Source organism: Myotis nattereri (genome assembly GCF_964212035.1).
Source record: "Myotis nattereri genome assembly, chromosome: X".
Classification (NCBI taxonomy): domain Eukaryota; kingdom Metazoa; phylum Chordata; class Mammalia; order Chiroptera; family Vespertilionidae; genus Myotis; species Myotis nattereri.
The window spans coordinates 113,600,551-113,609,036 of NC_138078.1; the positions used below are offsets into that span (position 1 = coordinate 113,600,551).

Here is an 8,486-nt window from a genome sequence, read left to right on the forward strand (position 1 = left end):
CCCACTTATGGACTCTACATGAGGCTGTATATTCACTTCTACTTTCCCCAGAAATAATCTTTTGAAACAAGGGTATCAGGGCTCAGGGCCACATAGCCTCCAAGCCCTCTTTATTATCAGCCATTCCATCTGAGAATCTAGGTCCCTATTCCCCAACTACTATAGCTTCAGTCCCTTGTTAAAGCCTCAGAGCAGTGCTTTTCAAATGTCAGTGGGCATGTAAGTCACCTGGGGATCTTATAAAAGTGCAAATCCTGATTCAGCAGGTCTGGGATAGGGACTAAGAGTCTACATTTCTCACAAGCCCCCAGGTCATGTTGATGATGCTGGTCCAGGGCTAGAGAAAAGTATCTCAGAATGTATAACTTAAGGAAAGAAGGGAAGAAAGGAGGAAGGGACAGAGAGACAGAAAATGAAAACAGAGATAGAATGGAAAGAGAGAGAGAGAGAGAGAGAGAGAGAGAGAGAGAGAGAGAGAGAAAAGGAGGGAGGGAGGAAGGGAAGAAGGGAGGAAGGAAGGAAGGAAGGAAGGAAGGAAGGAAGGAAGGAAGGAAGGAAGGAAGGAAGAAAGAAAGAAAGAAAGAAAGAAAGAAAGAAAGAAAGAAAGAAAGAAAGAAAGAAGAAAAGAAAAGAAAAGAAAAGAAAAGAAAAGAAAAAAGAAAAGAAAAGAAAGGAAAGGAAAGAAAGGAAAGGAAAGAAAAGAAAAGAAACTGAGATCAGTAAACCTTTGGGCAGAATGTTGCTGTTCTAAAGCAAAAGACCAGGACATCAAATGTAGGGAAAGAGCCACAGAAATGAACTTGACACAACTTCTGGTTCTATGGCTTCCCTTTACGTCATCTTGGTTGATCCATTTTGTGAAACAAAACTTAGGCTAATTAAAGAAAAAATCACATTTTAATTGGCATGGATGCCTATGTGGTTACAGCCCAGTTAGCTAGCACCTTGGCAACCATCCCTCAGATGAAAAGCAAACCTGGGAAACGCCTCTGCAAACAAATCTGTCCCCCAAGTCTGTGAAGTCTCCAGATGAAAAAGAAAAAAAAGCTTCAGAGGATACTGGAAAAAGTCTTACATGTTCCAGTCAAGAGGCACAAAGCAGGTTGAGCCTAGAGTAGAAACCTCTCTGCTGTCTTCGGCTAGTTTGGTGATGTAATGTTAGGGAAATGTTGGTTAAGTGAAGAGTGAGATCTTCATTCATTCATCCTTTATTTCCCAAGAAGTTCTGGAATATCTAATTTGTTGCCTAATTATTAGACTTCCAGTTCAATGTGTTGGCCTAGATATGTCAGGGTCTACTCAGGGGCACAGAAATGAAGAGGCACCCTGAGGTGTAACTTTTATTACTAATTATCACAGCCAGCCTTGGGAGTTTATGGTACCTGTAATTCTTCAGGAAAAATTCTTAAGGGCAAATCACCTACAAAAAATGTGATCCAGGTGAAATCTGCTTAATAAAAAGGCATCCTTGAAAGAGGAGGAAGTCCTCTATGGGTGAGAGTAGAGTCAGGATTCTTAAACTCCTTATGGGAACATGTGCCTCAGCCCCAGATCCAGCACTCACTAAGCGGCAGGTAGTCAAGAGACTACCTGCTGCATCTCTGGGTTACTGACCTACTACTGGAAGTGTGGGCCCCAAGCATAGCTTGGCAGGTGACCGACTGCCAAGTGTTCCAGATTCACTGTGCCCTAGGGTTAATTCTGCTGATTGTTTTAAGAAACATTTTCTAATTTTTTTCATTGCTGTTCAGCACTACTTCTGGCTTCTTTGGTTTCTTCAAAAATATTTTTGAAATCCTTCTCATTTTCAAGACTTCAAGATGCTAAAGTGAAGGAAGATTTCCATTTTTCCTCTAAGATATTCTTCCTAGAAAATATTAACTTTGTTCGTGTAGCCATTTTCAAAGTCATCAGTCTTCTTTTTTGCAGCCTACTCATAGACATCCTTGCTGGGGAAATTTTCCTGCTTACAGACTTGATCCTATGTTAGGTGGAATAGCTGGAGTAATGATGTACTTTGTCCCCAAAGGACTTTTACCTCAGAGATAATGTCATCTATTGCCATTTTAAAGCAGGAAACAGGCACTGAGAGATCAGGTCACTTTCCCAAAGTTATGCAGCTATGGTCAATGGGAACCAAGGAGGGGACTTGGATCTTTCTACCATAGATGTGAAATTTATCTAAGTTTCTGAGACAGATATGACTCAGGAATCTGGGCATTCCAAAGAAAAGGTTTCTTGTTAACACTTTCATGTTAGTGTTATTCTGCCCTCTGGTTTTTGGTCTTCAGGTGCATCTTTGTCAGTCTTATTACTTTTATTCCAGGGCCAGTAGTAGAAAATTTTATGCAATTCCTTTGGGATAGAATTCATTGTTAGCTCAGGAGGAGAAGGGTCCATTAGTGTAGAGGGAAAGGATAAAGAGGAGGGATGTGAGATTAAAGAGTAGACAAGAAAGTGACCTTAAGTTTTCAGAACCAGGGGCAAATGAATCCTCTGCACTAGTTAATGCTCCAAGAGGAGAGTGGCATCAACATCTCCATCAGGCCCACAATATCAGGGCAAAGACCCCATGAATGCCAACCCCCTTCATGGGTTTCACTGTTCTGGCCTTTCCCTGAAATGTGCTTTCTCTTTAAGGTCTCTGTACTATTTTCAGACTTTAATAACTAAGGTTGTAGGTATTAAGAGAAATAAGCTGTCACCTTTCTGGCAATGAGCAGCAAATTTTCTTCTCACAGGCAAATGGATTTCAATCAAGCAAGCCACAGAACACTATTTACCCTCTGTACCAGGTAAACAGTCCTTGGTCACAGGTTCTGCAATCAGAATACACTCCTAAATGCAGTTATCCTGAATATCTATATTTAAATGCTACTAAGACTTTCTAGTATACCTACATCCTAAGTGATTAACGTCTTGAGTTAGACTTCATGCAATGCCTATATATTCCTTAGTACAATACATAGCAGAGAAAGAACTTAATTTAACTTGTTGAAAAACATTTGCATAAGGTAAAATAATTTAAACTAACATGTTACCTAAAACCAGTAAAACTGGGTGCAGCCCCAGAGATGCCAATTTGAGAAAACAGCCGTGGTTCTTGTCCAAGATAGAGTGAGCCATAATAAACTTCTCAATTTCTAATTTTTTAAAAAAAAACCATTCAAATTTAAATTTCCCCCTTGCCTTTTCAGATCCCTTTCCATTAGAGGCATGTGAGGAGAGGAATCACCGAAAACGTGGCTGCTTCAAGGATCCTGAGCCAGATTTCACTCTCCTTGGTGTCGGGCATGACACGAATATTGCTGATGGTGCAATGACCTTTCAATAGGAAAAACTGATTTTTTTTTCCTTCAGTGCCTTATGGAACACTCTGAGACTTGCAACAATACAAACCATCATTGAAATCTTTTTGCTTTGCTTGAGAAAAATTAAAAAAAAAAACAACAAAAAAATGGACATGCAAGATTCCAGTATGTGAAAAAAAAATCTTACTAAAAAAAAGTCAATTCAACAAAAGCCATTCTTTGATACCACTGCACAGTACTTAAACACCATGTTCTTTAATACACACACACAAATTTAAAATTCCAGTTCAGCAAATAGGCCCATCTTAGCTAAAATAATTTCTCCTGATAAAAATTCTTTGACTCCCTGTGTGTGGGAAGACAGACTGGCATTTGTTCTAGGATCTGCTGACCAGATGTTTTTGGTATTTCCTGTTGGTGATGAAGTTCTGTGCACACTATTTCTTTTCAACGTTGCTGAAATGTGTATATCTTTAGACTGTAAATGCAACACTTAAGAAAATTCAAACACTTTCAAAAAAAGGGACTCAACAGTTACTTCTCTGTGTTCTTGAAATGGTTTCGTGAACATGCTTTGATAACTTCCCACTCAATGAAGGGATTAACAGAGTTTTCGAAATTGACTTTTGTGTGTAGCTAGGGATGGGGCACGATCAGGCATACCTCTCGGTGCTTCCCTAAAACGAATCCCTAGGGCTTTTCAAGAAGCCTGGAATTTCAGCTCACAGATCTGTTTTTCTTGCTTCAGTGTGCATTTTAAGTCAATATAGCTCAGTATCTAGCATTGAGGTGAGGGAAATGCTGCCTATACTCCCAAATGTGTTTAGAATATCTTTCTCAGAAACAACACTGTGTTTAGCTCTGCTTTCTCTGCTAAGTATGCCTTTCAAGTGTACATCACGGAGACAGTACTGCGTTGCAAGGCAAGCCAGTGGGTTCAGACCACAGATCTCAATCTGACTTTACTCTTGCTAGGTCTGTCTTACCAGCTGTTGCCTGTTACAGCCCGCAGCTCTCCGTCAGACTGCATGTGTCCTTTTCTAGTTTGCAAAGAATAAAATGCATTCCGAAACCTACTGCTAAACTGAGGGCCTCAGCATCACTCCCTGGTCCTTGCTTGGAGCAGTGTCTCTACTGACTCTCTAAGAAGATCGCGCCGCTGCTCCGTGGGCTATCAAGTCACTAATTGTGTACCTGCCATTGGCATCATCAGAACAGTCAGAGGAAATAGTCGCTCACTAATTACCTCCTATATAACGACGTATGCTTTCTGTAGTTCAATAGTTTGCTCTCATCAGTGACATGCATTGGGAAGTTTCCAGACTGTAAAAACTAAGAGCTCGAATTTATTTCCCAAGTGTGACCTTTAGATGCTTTAGTTGACTTGCTGCAAATTTGCTCTTGTCTTCAGAAAAGAAAGGAAGAAGTCTCGTTCCAACAAAATGTTTCTAGAAAAGTGTAATATAAACTTTCATTCCAAAAAAGTGTGTCATAAGTGAATAACTTATCTGTCAAATTTTAAATGGTATTGAAAAAAAAAGAAAGCTGTTGTGTTTTTGTTTTGTTTTCATGAAACTGTAATTTTCAACTTCTGAATGCTATAATGTTCCAGCGCAGGAAGCTAATGCTGTGCGAATATGAAGTTAACATAAAACAAACCAACCTACCTACACACAAATGTTTTAATAGGCACTGTATAAAAAGAAATGTATGTTTATTGATTCAAATCAGTTTTTCAGAGAGAAACTTAATTGGGAATGAAGAGGCGGGTAAATTGGTTTGTTATTTTTTAAAAATTTGCATGTTTAAAAAAACATTGATTGCTTCAAATTTCTGCTACTAACTTCAAGCTATGGGAGTTTGGCGGTAGTCACTTGAGGATTTTTTTCCAAGTCTTTTCTTTTTGTTGTTAAAGCTGTACTTCAGTGAACAGAAAAATTGCCAAGCAAACTAATGGCTGTAAAAGCATAAATTGCATGTATGGGTACAAATTACGGAGCCTCATTGCCATGAGGTATTGTACAAAGTTTTAATACATTTTGTAAATAAAATTGTAAAGAAAGAATTCTGTTTCTGTGCTTTGTGTAAAATTGGCTTGGATGCAGATGGCAAGAAGTAATTATTCACTAATTTCCTTCCCAGCAGAAGCTTTGCCAATGTAAGTCACCTTACTGATGATTTTCACAACGGATTATGCCTCGCCCCACCCCAACTGCAGCTGCAGTCAGACTCAGACCCCTTCACCTAAGTGGAATGGTACCACCATACTTTAAATTAGGTTTGTCAGGATCACTAAAAGTGAGATGTTTTCTACAAACAGCAATAAGCAGGACCTCGGTTCATATGCAAAGGAAGAAAGTTTGATTTCAGGGCCTTCCATTCCCACTATCTGCCTCCTCCACCCTTTGGGACTCTCTCCTCAGAGACTTGTCTTGACTCTAACTTTGGTCCAATCCTCCCATTTCCAGATATGATCTCTCATGAATGTGCACAAACTTAGGACTGATAAAACCTCAAAAACACTTCTAATTCCTTTCCCACATAATCACAAAGCATATGTACTAGTACTTAGTTAATTAGCCGAGTTTTGTACTACTGTCTTAATTACTGACAATAACCTAATGTTCTATTGGAAAATCTTTACGCCACCAAGGGTCTCTGATCTAGAGTGAGGGAAGAATAATGAACTTAGGGATATACTGACTTTAAATTATTTCTGAGAAAGAAGCAAAGGTTAATTATCTAATATGATTTGTAGATACTAAACATGGAATATAGTTTTATCCAATAAATAAAGCAAGTGTTTAAATATAAAGAAGATTTATACTATGATCACTACAGAAAACAGGGGATAATGATAGGAGAAAAGGAAAGGGGATAGTTTGCAACTAAGAAAAGAAGAGTGGAGTTGAGATGCTAAAGAGATAAAGGAAGAACGATATCTGGAGTTAGGGAGCAAGAGAACAAGGAACACAAGACCTTGGAGAGGAAGACAATTTGATGCGGGAAAGGAAAATTCTTAGAAGATTCTGAAGGATTAGGCTGATATAACACACTGTAGTTGATTTGGCCTGTGGGCTTCAGCATATTACTGCCATTTTCAATGTTCTCTGAAATGTCCATTAGCTGGTAAATGACTTGCACTTTAAAACTCTTCAACTGCTTTCCTTCAACTGCTTTTCTGGCAGTCCCACCAGAAGAGAACTTGATTATCTAGGGAGCAGATTCAATGACTAGATTAGAGTGATGATCCCCTTGATGGACCATCACTCTAATGGTGCCTGATGAAGTCAGTTCAGGTACAGCAAGTCTTTGATTAACATTATTTTGTTCAATGTTGTTTCATTTAACATTAATGAGATGCTGTTGGAACTTCTCTTTTTTAAAATATATTTTTTATTAATTTCAGAGAGGAAGAGAGAGATAGAAATATCAATGAAGAGAGAGAATCATTGATTGGCTGCCTCCTGCACACGTTCGACTAGGGATCGAGCCCAAAACTGAGGCATGTGCCTTGACCGGGAATTGAACTGTGACCTCCTGGTTCATAGGTCAATGCTCAACCACTGAGCCACCCTGGCCGAGTGAAACTTAACTCTTGTTTATATCAATTAGCTTATGGTTTCATTATACATTGTTTTGCTTAATATCATAGAACCAATCAACAGCATTAAGTGAGGACTTACTATACCAAATATGTCCCCAGATCTTCCAAAATAATAGATTTATATTTTTCAGGAACTCTACTTCCTTACCCCAAAGGAGAAGCTAATCTCAGGTACTGTGGTAGATGATGGTGAAGTACAGTTGAGGTTTAGGTGGGATTTGTGTGTTTTTTCTCCTTAGAGGAAAGGAGACGCAAAGGGGGTACTTTTAGTCTTTCTTAAATTAGACTATAGGTGGCTATATATCTTGTTTACACATAGAGTCAGACTCACCAACCAGATTTGCAAAAAGACCTTGACCTTCAAATAGCATGCTCCTCCTATGCACAAAATGAGAATGTTTCTTTGGTCTCATTCTGTCAATAGGGCACTTGTCCAGGTGATGTTTGGTTACAATGACAATGACTGTCAAAAAACTTGGGCAACTTGCCAATTAAATTCAGTTAGGCTCCATTTGATTGTATTAGGAAGGGGCAGAGGGAGAGTCTTCATTTGGATTTCTTATAGTTCTTTCTCTGAGCACAGCATTGGGCATGAATGGATTCAGATTCTTTCAAGTCATCATCTACCTTGTCAGCAAGACTGAAAACCCCCTGAGGGCAGGAGCCATGTTTGTTACCTTATCATCTATGGTTTCCCCTTAGCCTGGAGCTTAACTGAATTTCTCTTTGTGCTTCAAAAGCTGTGCGCCTTTCCAACTGAGGAGTTATAGCCAGCCCCTGTAAGCCTCTAGCTCAGCCATGGGCAAACTACGGCCAGCTGGATCCAGCCCGTTTGAAATGAATAAAACTAAAAAAAAAAAAAAAAGACCATACCCTTTTATGTAATGATGTTTACTTTGAATTTATACTAGTTCACACAAACACTCCATCCATGCTTTTGTTCTGGCCCTCCAGTCCAGTTTAAGAACCCATTGTGGTCCTCGAGTCAAAAAGTTTGCCCACCCCTGTTCTAGCTGCTGAGAACTTCAGAATGTCCACATTCTTGACAGCCTGCCCATCCCCTGAGCAGGAGGTATTTGCTTATTTACTAACTCATGATGCATAAGCTATAAAAGTACAAAAGAACCTGTAATGACAGCCTAGGAAATAATCCTCTCCCCATGTCAGCAGCTTTGACAAAATTGCCCCCGCAGTGGTTTCATTAAGTTTCAATCTTGTAGCAAATGGTTGATTTAAATTTTTCTTAATAAATATTCATTAAGCCTGAACAAGTCAATTAAAGCTCTGGCAGCAGCTCACAGGAATCTTAAATGTAGGCAGACAGGGGGAGAAATTTTGCAAGTATTTCCAACAACGTTGCAGTCTTCCCCCATAAGAGTGCTAGTTTTCCTGAACAAATGGCAACACTCTCAATCCTGGGGAAACCATCTGAGGCCTCCATTTTCCCCCACTTACAGTGTAGCTTTAGAAAATCTTGTTACATCCTATCTCCTCTACCACAATTATTGTACTGCCCCACCATCCTATAGAAACTGCCCAAAGTCATCAATAAACTGTAATCTATACTT

The 8,486-nt window shown here is 39.3% G+C and overlaps 1 protein-coding gene across 3 annotated transcripts in view; it reads left to right on the forward strand.

The window, feature by feature from the left end:
- The window catches only part of GRIA3 (glutamate ionotropic receptor AMPA type subunit 3), a 341,900-nt gene extending 336,524 nt beyond the window's left edge, over window positions 1-5,376 (forward strand). For all 3 annotated transcript variants that reach the window (XR_013997329.1, XM_081115181.1, XM_081115180.1), the window contains one exon: window positions 3,198-5,376. The gene's annotated coding sequence lies outside the window, so the exon portion shown is untranslated. The remainder of the gene's footprint in view (window positions 1-3,197) is intronic.
- Window positions 5,377-8,486: the final 3,110 nt, after the last annotated feature.